The 13,153-nt window shown below is 41.2% G+C and overlaps 1 protein-coding gene and 1 pseudogene across 1 annotated transcript in view; both read right to left on the bottom strand.

Annotated features, from left to right (window-relative positions):
• The window catches only part of ZNF566 (zinc finger protein 566), a 41,888-nt gene extending 32,109 nt beyond the window's left edge, over positions 1–9,779 (bottom strand). The window contains 1 exon segment of the mRNA XM_027766767.1: positions 9,382–9,779. The gene's annotated coding sequence lies outside the window, so the exon portion shown is untranslated.
• Positions 573–1,153, bottom strand: LOC102484727 (UPF0462 protein C4orf33 pseudogene; annotated as a pseudogene).
• Positions 9,780–13,153: the final 3,374 nt, after the last annotated feature.

Genomic DNA, 13,153 nt, shown 5'->3' with positions numbered 1-13,153 from the left:
GTTTCAAGCCACCAGGTCCAGGACTCAAATTGTAGTTGGGAATGTGGGAGTCCAGCACCCCAACCACCACACTATCTGCTGGTCCCCAATGATGTCTTAATAGATGTGGATTTCTTGTTCAACTGAAATAGGTCACTATTTCCTATTAATTTTAAGAAATGGAAAAAAGATTCCTAGTAAGGAAGTACTATATATTACATGGAGTTTAAAAATGTGCAAATAAGCCATTTCAGTCTCAGGCTGACTGAGTGTAGGAAATAGGAACAGAAAAATAATGACTTTGAGTCAGATATTTTTGAATGATAGAAGGTAGAACACATTGACAGCATGGCTCTTGGACTAAGTGATTCTGAGGAACATGTTAACTTCATAAATAAAATCATCTACAAATTTTCTATTTTCTTGTTAATTATGTACAATTTGTCACAGACGTATCATAGTTTTGGTGACCTCTATGAAAGTATTTGTTGTTGAAATGTGTTCATGATGTCTTGAAACAGATCGATTCTTCTTACTGGTTTACCATAAATGTTATATACAAAGTAAGATTGATATAATTATATACTATACTCTTATATTTCAGATTTCTCTGTTAGCCATAGGTCTGATTCTGGTTGTTTCCATTCTTCTCCAAGCAGTGTGTTAAAATTCAAAGGTCTGAAGTATTCTAGATGATGGAAATCAGGTTTTTGTCCTTGTTGCAGTTCGTGCTGAGGTACAGGATAAATAAAGAGCTTCATAACTTCTCTTATCATTTGATCCATGAACTGAATTTTGTCACATTTGGTGGAAAATAACTCCAAGGAAGATAAGCTTTCCCTTCTCATTTTGTCTCTGCTCTGTGCACACTGAATGATAAAGAAAGTTCTTGTTTCCACACGTTTCTTCCTCCATAGAGTAAAAGCACTAACTATTGGCCATGGAGACAAAGTTCAACCTCTAAATACTGCTCAGTTACATTATTCAAGAAAAATGCATAATCCCACAGTTTATTGAAAGGCTCTTCAGGTTCTCTGAGTAGGGCTGGAGGATCACTGAAAAATGGAGCACTGATTTCCATCATCACTCCTCTGTCACCTGGGTTCAGCCTGACAAACACTGGCTCATGCTTCAGTGGAAAACTATACCAAGTGTGTTCAATTTTAAAATCCATCTGAAAACACTGGAAGCTCTTCTCTGTCTAGCAGGTTCACCCTGGTCAGCTGAATTCTCTAGACTGCCTTAAACACACTTGTTCCCAACCCCACTGTAGTCTTACCCAGGCCTGGAGGTTAATATGCTTATAAACCCCCACAAGTGATTCTGATGTATGTTCCTGGGTATAAGAAGTTTAATGTAAATTCTATTTAAAAAAAAAAAAAAAAAAGGAGAGAGAGGTACTCCAATAGGGTCTTCATGTAGCTATCCACCCCTGGTCTCAGTCAGCCTGGATTATGTGCTCCTGGGTGTGCCAAGTGTGCATACAGAGGTCCCGGATGCAATCCCAGGACTTGCCCATGTAGATTCAGTTCTATTACCACTGAACTAACACCTGGCCCAGTCTAAACTGTTTAAGGGGAGTAAGTAAATTAGTCATCAGTGTTTAAATGTTTAAGATGTTGGTTTTCATTAGGTATAAGAATTTAGTACACTGTACATTAAACAAACTATAAAAAACAGTGTTGCTCTTTACGCACAAAGTTCCTTGATCATTAAACAATTTATCAACAATTCCATGTAAAACTGACCCACCTCCCCCGAAGAAAGTAGTGCTATGTTATCAATTCTCCAACAGTTTCTTCTACAGCTAGGCACTCACTGCATTTCTCCAGCAGTATACATATTCCAGGAAATGAAAACCAAAGTAATCCAAAAATAGCTCTGCTTTAAAACAAAAAGTATGCTTTAATATTACTGCTATTACTACTACATATTAAATTCTTAGTACTCTTTTATCAACCAAATAGCCTATTATGTGACATGTATTGTGCTAGGTACTAAAGAAACAACGATAATCCAGAAAGACTGAAAAACATTTTCTTCATCCATATTCCTCACTTTACACTCACCTTTCTCGTCTCTCCTCCTGGCCTTTGCCTGGTTAAAAGGCTATCCTCAGGGCCAGCAGGTGGCATGGTGGTTAAGGGTACTGGACTCCCACATGGCCAACCACGGTTCAAGTCCTGGACCTGGCAGCTTGCTTTCTCACTTTCTCTTTCTGTCTCTATCGGGTCAAATTTAAATAAATAGGGACCAGCAGTTAGCGTAATGGCTATGTCGCTGGACTCCCATGTAGTCAACCACAGTTCGAGTCTCGGACCTGGTGGCTTAAACTCACGCCGGGCACATGTGTGTGTGTGCCCAAGATCCTGAGAGGAGAATGGAGGAGAAGGGATTGCGGCGTGGCCATCCCCCCTGGGGGATGATTTCTTGCTTTCTGTTTCTCTGTCTCTCTGTCTTTCTGGCAAGCGCACGCCCCCTATAGCAAAAAAAAAAAAAAAAACCTCTCCGAAAAAAAAATTAAATAAATAAATAAAGTTAAATTTTAAAAAATCTGTTCTTCTTTATTAACTTCAGCCCTTATTAATATAAAAACGTCTCTTTTTTTCCTAAAGAATTATTAATTTGTTATTATTGTTTTTAAACTTTGCTGTAGGATACATGCGCTCACCAGAGAGAGTAGAAAGCAAGCTGCCAAGTCTGGGACTCAACCCACAGTCAGCCATGTCCAGCGACTTAACTACTCACTACGCCACCTGCTGGCCCCAATATAAAAAAGTCCTACTTAACAAATGAGAAAGAAAACTCCCTCAACTTGATAAATAGCATCTACAAAATACCTACTGTTGGGAGAGACCATGTGTCTCTCACATTGTCATACATCTTGCTGGGTATGTGAAGAATGTAGGCCTCTAACTACTCTTTACCTGGGCCATTTTCTGGGGGTGTTTATACTACTAACAACCATGAGACATAAATCTTTTCTGGACAACAGCAAACTGACTTACTGCTTACTAGAAAAGTAATGGGTTCTCCAGGCTCAGTGTTCCCCAGTGGCTATGTAAACCACTGTATAAACAGTACCCACGTGGGCTACTCCTGGTGGTCCCATGGGAACTGAGGTAAAGAAAAACTGCTGAAAACTGATGTTCATGTTGTTTGCTGTGCCACTAGTAATGAAGTCTTTGTCTCTGATCTAAAAGTGTTACTTTTCTGCCAGCATTCAGGAAATTAACAGACTTATTTATTAATTTACAAACAGTAAAAATCAAATCCTGCCACTACTGTCATACGTAATGTTCAAACAGTGACTACTTTCCCCTGAATTCAGGGCAAAAAGAACAATGTGTACTATCATCTTTTTTTTTTTTTTTTTTGAGAGGTTTTTGAGAGACAGAAAGCGAGAAATCACCCACCCCAGGGGAGATGGCCACACCGCAATCTCTTCTCCTCCATTCTCCTCTTGGGATCTTGGACATGCACACACATGCACCCGGTGTGAGTTTAAGCCACCAGGTCTGAGACTCGAACCATGAAACATGGTGGACTACACGGGAGTCCAGTGACATAGCCATTACACCAACTGCTGGTCCCACTATCATTTCTTTCTTTCTATCTTCCTCTCTTTCTTTCTTTCTTTTTTTTTTTTGAGAGTTTTTTGCTAAAGGGCACGTGCGCTCTCCAGAAAGACAGAGAGAAACAGAGATATGAAGCAAGAAATCACCCCCTTGGGGAATGACCACACCGCAATCCCTTCTCCTCCATTCTCCTCTTGGGATCTTGGGCACACACGCACATGCACCCGGTGTGAGTTTAAGCCACCGGGTCTGGAACTCGAACCGTGGTCAGCCACATGGGAGTTCAGCGACATAGCCATTTCGCTAACTGCTGGTCCCTCATCATTTCTTTTTGAAAACGTACGGGGGGTGGGGGTGGGAGACTAGCCAGTATAATAAGGCATAGCAAAGGAGAAGGGGAGGGGATGAATTTTCAACTTTCCCCCTCACTGTCTTTGTCTCTCTCTCTTTCTGGAGAGCACACGCACCCTAAGGCAAAAACTTCTTTAAAAAAAACGGAGAAAGACATAAATATTTAATCTTTAAAAATATTTCTAAATGTTCAAGCTCAGGGACAGCAGAAGGCATAGTGGTGAAGGTACTGGATCCCACGTAACTGGCTCCATGTTTTGAGTTCTGGACCTGGAGGCTTGGGGAACATGCTAGGCATGTGTGCATGTATGTATGCATATGTGCCCAAAGTCCTGGGAGTAACTGGAGAAAAGGCATTGTGGTGTGGCCATCCCCTGGGGGTAATTTCTCACTTTCTTTCTCTCTTCCTCTCTAGCGAGCACACATGTCTCATAGCAAAAAAAAATCTTAAAAAAAAAAAAGGTGAAGCACACTCATGAGAAATAAGAAAACAACACAGAGGTGCTATCCTTCATTTGTTAGATTGGTGAAAACTAAAGAAGCATGACAACATATTCATTGACTAGGCTAGAGGTAGGGAGGGCAGACACTCATACACTGCAAGTGGAAATGAAAACAGGTACAATTCTAAAGGGAAAGTTGACAATACCTAATAAAAGTATACACACACACAACCTTTTGACCCATTAATCCCAATTCCAGAACGCTTCTCTGAAGATAGCCCTCCAACAATACAGCACGTATTTACTGCAGCATTGTTTCTAGTAGCAAAATATTATAAATGACCTAAATGCACAAAAATAGGAAAATGGTTGAATGAGCTAAGATAAATCTATATATTGCAGTATTATGCAGCTGTAAAAAAGGATTTATAACTATTTCTTTGAACTACTATGATGTCTATGATATACTATTAATACAAAAAGCAGTATTCAAAAAAAGAAGTTATTCAAAAGAATACATGTAAGTGCTCATTTGTGAAAGGAAATATAGGAAGAATAAAGCAAAAACCAATGAGGTTGATTATGGAGAGGGAGTGGGTAGGAACCACGTTAATGTTTACAAGCTCAAAAAATTGTGGCATCAATCAACTAGGAAGTGGAACAACCCAAAATGTAATACATGGACCTAAGTGCATAAAAGTGAGTATCAAAACCATACTGAAGGAGATGCTAAAGGAAAGAAGTAAAATGAATAACTCTTGGAAAAAGTTTTGATTATACATTTTAAGTTGGAAAAAAAAAGAGTTGCACACAAATACATTATTGTAGTTAGTAAATTTTTTTTAACACGGTGTGGGTTAGCAATTCTGAAACTACTATATGTGTATTTACACTGAGAAGCATGTTTCTCAGTACTGTAGAAAGGAGTAACAAAGGGGCCGGCAGGTGGCGTGGTAGTTAAGGGCACCGGACTCCCACACAGCTAAACGCAGTTAGGAAGTGGAACAACCCAAAATGTAATACATGGACCTAAGTGCATAAAAGTGAGTATCAAAACCATACTGAAGGAGATGCTAAAGGAAAGAAGTAAAATGAATAACTCTTGGAAAAAGTTTTGATTATACATTTTAAGTTGGAAAAAAAAAGAGTTGCACACAAATACATTATTGTAGTTAGTAAATTTTTTTTAACACGGTGTGGGTTAGCAATTCTGAAACTACTATATGTGTATTTACACTGAGAAGCATGTTTCTCAGTACTGTAGAAAGGAGTAACAAAGGGGCCGGCAGGTGGCGTGGTAGTTAAGGGCACCGGACTCCCACACAGCTAAATGCAGTTCAAATTCTGGACCTGGCGGCTTGCTGTTTTTCTCTCTCACTTTCTCTCTGTCCCTCTCTGATCAAATTAGAACAAATAAGTAAATAAATAAAGTTAAATAAAGTAACTCTCTTTAAAAAACAAGAAAGGAGTAACAAATAAGGGCATAACCAAGCTTGATGAGGGACAACTCTTCATGGGTCTTGCCTGTTTCCACACATTTTACAAACAGAAATAACAAGTGCTTTTGTTCTGGACTATTTTCCCAAGACATTTACATAATGATCAGCCTTGGAAAATATAGTCTCCTTCTACAGCAAGCTTATTTTCTTTTATTTTTTTCTTTGTTTTAAAATATTTTATTTAACTTTATTTATTTATTTTAATTCGAACAGAAAGGGAGACAGAAAGTGAGAAAGCAAGCCACCAGGTCCGGGACTTGAACCACAGTCGGTCATGTGGGAGTCCAGCGCTCTCAACCACCATGCCACCTGCCAGCCCAAACTTACTTTCTATTATGAAAGATTCAGGTTCTATGAAGTTGAGAGAACACACATATACCTATTAATTTTTTAATTATTTATTTTAAGAGAGAGAGAGGGAAAGTAAGAAGACAAGCCGCTGGACTCAAACCACAGGACTCAAACCACAGTCAGCCATATGGGAGTCCAGAGCCTTAACTACCATGTCACCTCCTGGGTCCTATACCTGTGAATTTTACATCACCCTACAGGTATACACAAATGAAAACTACAATGAGATCCCACTACACAATCAACAGTTAAAAGACAAACAATATCAGATAATGGAGATGATATGGAACAACTGGAACTCTCATACATTGCTGCAGGGAGCATAGAGTGGAACAAACACACAAGAAATTGGTAGTATCAATTTAAAAATGCCTATTCTAGGAACCAGCGGGTGGTATGATGGTTAAGGTGCTAGACACTCCCACCTGGCTGACCATAGTTCATGTTCTGGACTTGGCGGTTTGCTTTCTCACTTTCCCTCCTTCTCCTTCTGTGTCTCTTTGGTCAAACTAAAAATAAATGAATGAACAAATAAAATTAAATAAATAAATTTTTAAAAATGCCTATTTTACAATCTAGCAATTCTACTCATAAATATTTATCCAAGAGAAAAGCATTCTATATATTCACCAAAAACATAGAATGTTTATAGCAGCAGTACAATTTGTAATAGCCCCAAATTTGAAACTACCCAAATAGCTATAAACAGTGGAAGCAAATAATATATTGCAATATATCCCCAAATGAAATGAGAACCAAAGTATAATTACATTGAACATAGATTAATTATACAAACATAATATAGAACAAAAGAAGCCAGGCCTAAGACTACATTCTATGTAATTCCAAATACACAGGCATTTAAGAATAGATAATAACAGTGACACAGCAGTAAAACACTACACACTGTGAAGCAATCCCACATGGGAACATTCTCAGTTCAAGTCTGAGGACTTCCCTGGGTATGCCAGGCACCCACTTGCCTGGAATGGGGATGGCTGAAGGCTAGGGGTGAATCACAGACTTAAGACTCTATTGGGGTTGGGGGTGCTCTTTGTCTCTCTTGCTCATAGAAAAAATAAACTTAAAAAGCTTAAACTAAAAAAACAAAACAAAACAAAACAAAGGATGGATAAAACCAAACCAAACAGTGGAGAAAGAATTCTGAATAATAATTGTAGGAGAGAAATGACTAAGTAGAGGCATGAGGAAACTATCTGGAGTCCTGACAAAGTCTGTTTGTTTGTTTGTTTTTAGAGAATGATTTATTGGGATGAGTAAATGGCATAGCGGTTACGTTGCTAGACTCCCACAGGTTGACGGTAGTTCAAGTCCTGGACTCAGTGGCTTCATCATGCCAGGCACATGTGTATGCGTGCCCAAGATCCCAAGAGGAGAGTGGAAAAGGAATTGCGACTTGGCAGCCATTTCTACCTGGGGGAGGTGATTTCTCACTTTCCCTCTCACTGTCAGTCTCTCTTTCTCTGGCAAGCACATGCATCCTAAGGCCAAAACTTCTAAAAAACAATGGAAATATTTATTTAATTTTATTTATTATTAGTTGTTAAATTTGCTACAGGCACGTGTACTCACCAGAAACAGTCAGAGAGAGGGAAAGCAAGCCACCAGGTGTGGGACTTAAACCATGGTCAACCATGTGGGAGTTCAGTGCCCCAACCACCACACCACCTGCTGCCCCCAACCCCAAGTTTTGTATATTGAGCTAGGAGACTGTTATACAGCGGTATACTTAAGATTTGTACACTTTAGTATATATATGCTATAGCTCATTAAAATCTTTTCAAAACTACTGGTACCATGTTTTGGTAACAGTATGGAACAATAAGACATTTCAAAGATTGCTCGCGAGTATAAATTTGTACATCCACTTTGGTAATATTTTGGAAGATGTGTATGACCCAGCAATTCCATTAGTAGGTAACTCAAGCATGTGTACCCTATGTAAAAGAATGTTCATGGCAGCACTGTTAATAAAACAAAAACTAGAAATAATTCAAACGTCCATCATTACTAGAAGGAATGAATAATTATGGTTTATGTCAAAGAAGCAAAAGATGCAATATGGCAAAGAAATGGAATGAACTGCTATTATATCTAATATTGATGATTCTCAGACGCAGCTGTACAAATAAGGAAAATAAAAAGACAAAGACAGTATGACAACGTTCATGTAGTTTTTTGTTTGTTTGTTTTTTTTTTTAATTTTGACAGAGAGACACACACACAGAAAGAGGCACTCCAACAGGGTATTTTGCCAGAGGGGATGTGCACTTGCCTGAGACAGAGAGAGAGAGAGATGAGAAAGCACCCCCTATGAGAGATGGTCACACTGCAATCCCTTCTCGATATCTTTCTCCTTTTCTGAATTCTGGGCACACACACACACACACACACACACACACACACACACCCAGCATGTTTCTCAAGCTGTAGAGTCTGCGACTCCAACCGTGGAATGAGTCAGCCATGTGGGATCCTGCTGCCTTAACCACTATACCATGGGCTGGCTCCATACAGAGTTTTTTAAATAGGGGGAAAGTAGAGTATAATGCTTAGAGAGGCGATTAAACCTCACACACTAATTGAGTCCCATGACATAATCACACTCCCACTATGGAGACATACAACCCACACCCAAAACAACAAGGCTGCATACCCAGAGCCTCAAAAGGTCCTATAAACACAATCACATACTTACCAAGGGGACTAACTCAACTAATTCAAGTTACAAGCACTGCACACTGTCACGTTCACACACTGATCAGACACATACACACACACACACACACCCCTGTGACAGTAGTCACAGGATTTTTTACTCGGCTGCACAAGTTCATAATAACCACACTACGCAGAGAAACTCGTTAACACCCAACCAGTCACAAGCTCCTCATACTGGTCAGCACAATGCCGCACATGCCCATGGTCCCAATCTTTCTCCAGCCTCCCTCATCTGTCACTAACTCTCTCTCTCTCTCTCTCTCTCTCTCACACACACACACACACACACACACACACACCACACATGAGAAGTCCCAGGCGTGCACATGGCGTTCTCGTTAGAAGAAACACACACAATCACGGAAACAACCTGACACAACCGCACACTCATTCACCACACATCACCGCACAGACACAACCACACAATTTTAATCTCACCTCCTCCGCCACCCAAAGCCGAGGTAAACGCCCCGTTCTGTCGTCGGGTCCTCACATCAGGCCTTCCACGCTTCCAGAGCAGCAAGACCCTTGGGGTACTTGCGGGTGCAGCCCGAAGGGTCCCGCCAGCGCGTGACTTGGAGGCCGAGTTCTCGGGAGAGGCACCGGCATGCCCAGGGGCCCTCTGGGAAACGTAGTCCGAGACGCACCGGAGGCGGACAAGTGGGCCCCAGGTCGTTGGGATTCCTATCAGCATTTAGCTGCGACCCCGCGGAAAGGATCGCGTCCCTCATCCAACTGCACCAGACGGGACCCAGCCCTGAGCAGGGTCTCACAAAGAAAGCCACTCCGCCGCGCTGGAGACGTGCTTCCTTCCCAGACCCGCCCTGCTCGCCGAGGTGCCGGACAGGCTCGGGAAGAGTAGGGCAGATTCGCGTTAGGGGAGAATTTGCCCTGCTGAGCCTTCTGGGAAGTGTAGTTTGGAGCAGGGGAGGTCCGATTTGCCTCATCTACACTTTTCATGGTGTTTTAGGAGAGAAAAGTGAGATAGTAATGCGCCCTCCGAGTGCCGCTGGCAGAGACTTCCGGGGTCGGCCTGTGCTTTGGGGTGAGTTTAGCTTGGAGGAACAAGTGCACGAGGGTTTGGGGACCGAGGTCGTGATACCCATAGCTAGTCTGGGAGGTTGAAGGGGAGGAAACCTAGAACCTGCAACGGGATTGGGGAATCTTAAGGGAGAAATGGCTAAACGTACTCCAAGGTCGAAGAGGCTGTAGAAGAGGAGTTTCTGAAACTGTGAAGAGGCTGGTGGTGTTCTGATTTGACTTGTGTGAATGGTGGAGGACAGGGGCATGATAAGGATTGCAGTAAGCAGATAGTCCGAGTGTGCGGTTTTAAGGTGTTGGGGGGGGGAGAGTCATAGAGAGAAAAACTGCATTCAGGATTTGATACGTATATGTTTTTCTTTTCTTTCTTTCTGTCTTTCTTTTTAATAATTTTGCCAGAGGGCACCTGCTCTCCAGAGAGAGAAAGTGAGTGAGAAAGCACCTCCATGTGGGATGGTCACATCCCAATCCCTTCTGATCTTTCCTTTTCTCCATTTCGGGCATGCCAGTCGCCTGGCAGGTTGTTTTGTTGTTGTTGTTGGGTTTTTTTGAGAGGTTTTCGCTATAAGGGCGTGTGCGCTTGCCATACAGAGAGAGACAGGGAGACAGAAAGTGAGAAATCACCCCCCAGGGGGGATGGCCACAGCGCAATCTCTTCTCCTCCCGGGATCTTGGGCACTCACGCAAACGCGCCACGCGCGCGGAGTGAGCTTTAAGCCACCGGTCAGGGATGCGAACCACGGGATGCGAACCATGGTCGACTACCTTGGAGTCCAGCGAGATAGCCGTTATGCTAACTGCTGGTCCTGCCGGGTTTTTCAAGCCACCTGTCAGGTACCCCAGCTGATCATTTGGCCATGTGGAATCAGGACTCTTTAATCATCAGGCCATGGCTGGCCTGTAATTATAATTATATATCATTGGGATTATAGATTGGAGTGTAATCTAGAGATCTCATTTATAAAATAGTAACAAGGATGGCTTTTCCTGGAGCTTTTATTTTTCTTGAAGATTTGAAAGGAGACAGATACTGTAATCGAGCTGATAATGATTTTTTTTTTTTTTTTTTGGAGAGGTTTTTCAATAAAGGGCGCGTGCGCTAGACAGACAGAGAGACAGAAAGCGAGAAATCACCCCCCAGGGGGGATGGCCACGCCACAATCCCTTCTCCCCCATTCTCCTCTCGGGATCTTGGGCACGCACGCACACACGCCCGGCGTGGGTTTTAAGCCACCGGGTTGGGGACGCGAACTGCAGTCGACTATGTGGGAGTCCAGCGACATAGCCATTACACTAACTGCTGGTTCCCAAACTGATAATGATTTAGAACTAGATTTATGTAAAAACAGAAACATCTTTTATGGAATTAAAAAATAGCTTTCTTAAAAAATAAATACTGTAGTTTTCAAAGAAACATTTTTTGGGTGGTCTGCCTGTTCTTAGAGCCTAGGTTCTGGAGCCACAGTCAATTCAGTGTTTTCGGTTCTTTTAACCTGTTGGGGCCTTAGGGGAGGATTAAGGCAGCGGATTTGGGAGACTCTAAACTAAAAATGACTTTAAAGTTTGAGAAGAAGCGTGGACTATTGCAGCTATTCCAGTTAACAGAGAAATGAGTTAGACAGTCCCCATTTTCTGAAGAGAAACCATGGTTTAAAGAGATACAAGTTGGGGCCGGCAGGTGTTACTGCACAAGCTTGCATTTTTCTCTGTCCCTCTCTAGTCAAATTAAAATAAATAAATAAAGTTAAATAAGTTAGTACTTTTAAAAAAAAGGGAGAGAGAGAAACAAACGGGGCAGCAGGTGGCATGGTGGTTAAGGTGCTAGACTCCCACGTGGCCAACTGTGATTTGAGTCCTGGACCTGGCAGCTTGCTCTCCCACTTTCCCTCTCTCTCTATGTACAAATTAAGATATAATAATAATGAATAAAATGAAATAATTATTAAAAAAAAAAGAGAGAGAGAGAGAGATAAGTTTATTGCTGGACTCCCACATAGTCGACCACGGTTGAAGTCCTGGACCCTGTGGCTTGAAACTGACACCTGGTAAGTGAGAGGAGAATGGAGAAGGGATTGCTGCCCAGCCATTCCCCTTGGGGGTGGTTTCTTGCTTTCTGTCTCTCTGTCTCTGGTGAGTACACACACCCTATTGCAAAAATCTCTCTTAAGACAGAAAAAAAAAGAGAGAAAGAAGTTTAAAGTCTCTGAAAGAGCCTATTCAGATCAACCATTTTTTTAATCCAGATCAAACCAATTTTTTCACTAATAAAAAAAAATTGTATTTACTTAAAGGATTCAGAATGTCAACAAAACACCTGCAACTTGTTTTGTAGTTGTTTTTGTTTGCAAGTAGAGTGCTATTCAGTTAATAGAACAATTATTTCATATAAGCTGCATTAGAGACAACTGAAGGTGAAAAAACTACCATCCCCATATGTAACTAATTTGTGCTGTGCACCAACAAGAATCTGCTTTAAATTTCCATGCCAATTTACAATCCCCATACTGTACCAGGCAAGGTTAATAGCTATTGAAAATACCACCAGGTTGCCAGCAGGTGTCATGGTGGTTAAGGTGCTGGACACTCCCATATGACCAACCACGGTTCAAGTCTGGACCTGGTGGCTTGCTTTCTCACTTTCCCTCTCTCTCACTCTGTCTCTGTCTCTCTCTCTCATCAAATTAAAACAAACAAACAAACAAACAAAAGAATGAATAAGTAAAATAAATAATTCTTTTAAAAATTTCAGAAAAAAGAAAATACCACCAGGACAGGGCTATCTAAAGACACATTCAATCATGTGTGAACTCTACAAAAAAAGACATTGTACAGTTTAAAAACAAATCTGACCAACCTTACATTTCAATTTTTTTCTTTAAAAGGAATGAGTTGTATATAGGGAGGTTAACTGCTTTATAGACAAGAAAAAGAAAAACTGCTCTAGAACCAACTTACTTATAGTCATTATCTGCTTCATCATTCTCCTCTTCATCTTCCTCTTCTTCTTCATCTTCCTTTTCCTCCTTCCTTTTCTTTCTCTTTTCAGCCTTGAGAACTTTTTTGCTGCATCAGGCTTTCCTTTAGCTCGGTATGCAGCAATATACTTTTCATACTTTTCCTGCTGCTTTGCAGCCTTCTTTTTCATAAGGCTGTTTATCATCTGCGGCAG

The sequence above is a fragment of the Tupaia chinensis genome, unplaced genomic scaffold (assembly GCF_000334495.1).
Source record: "Tupaia chinensis unplaced genomic scaffold, TupChi_1.0 Scaffold143654_1, whole genome shotgun sequence".
NCBI lineage: Eukaryota > Metazoa > Chordata > Mammalia > Scandentia > Tupaiidae > Tupaia > Tupaia belangeri.
Note: the sequence above shows the minus strand (reverse complement) of the source record. Positions and strands in the feature narration are given on the sequence as shown.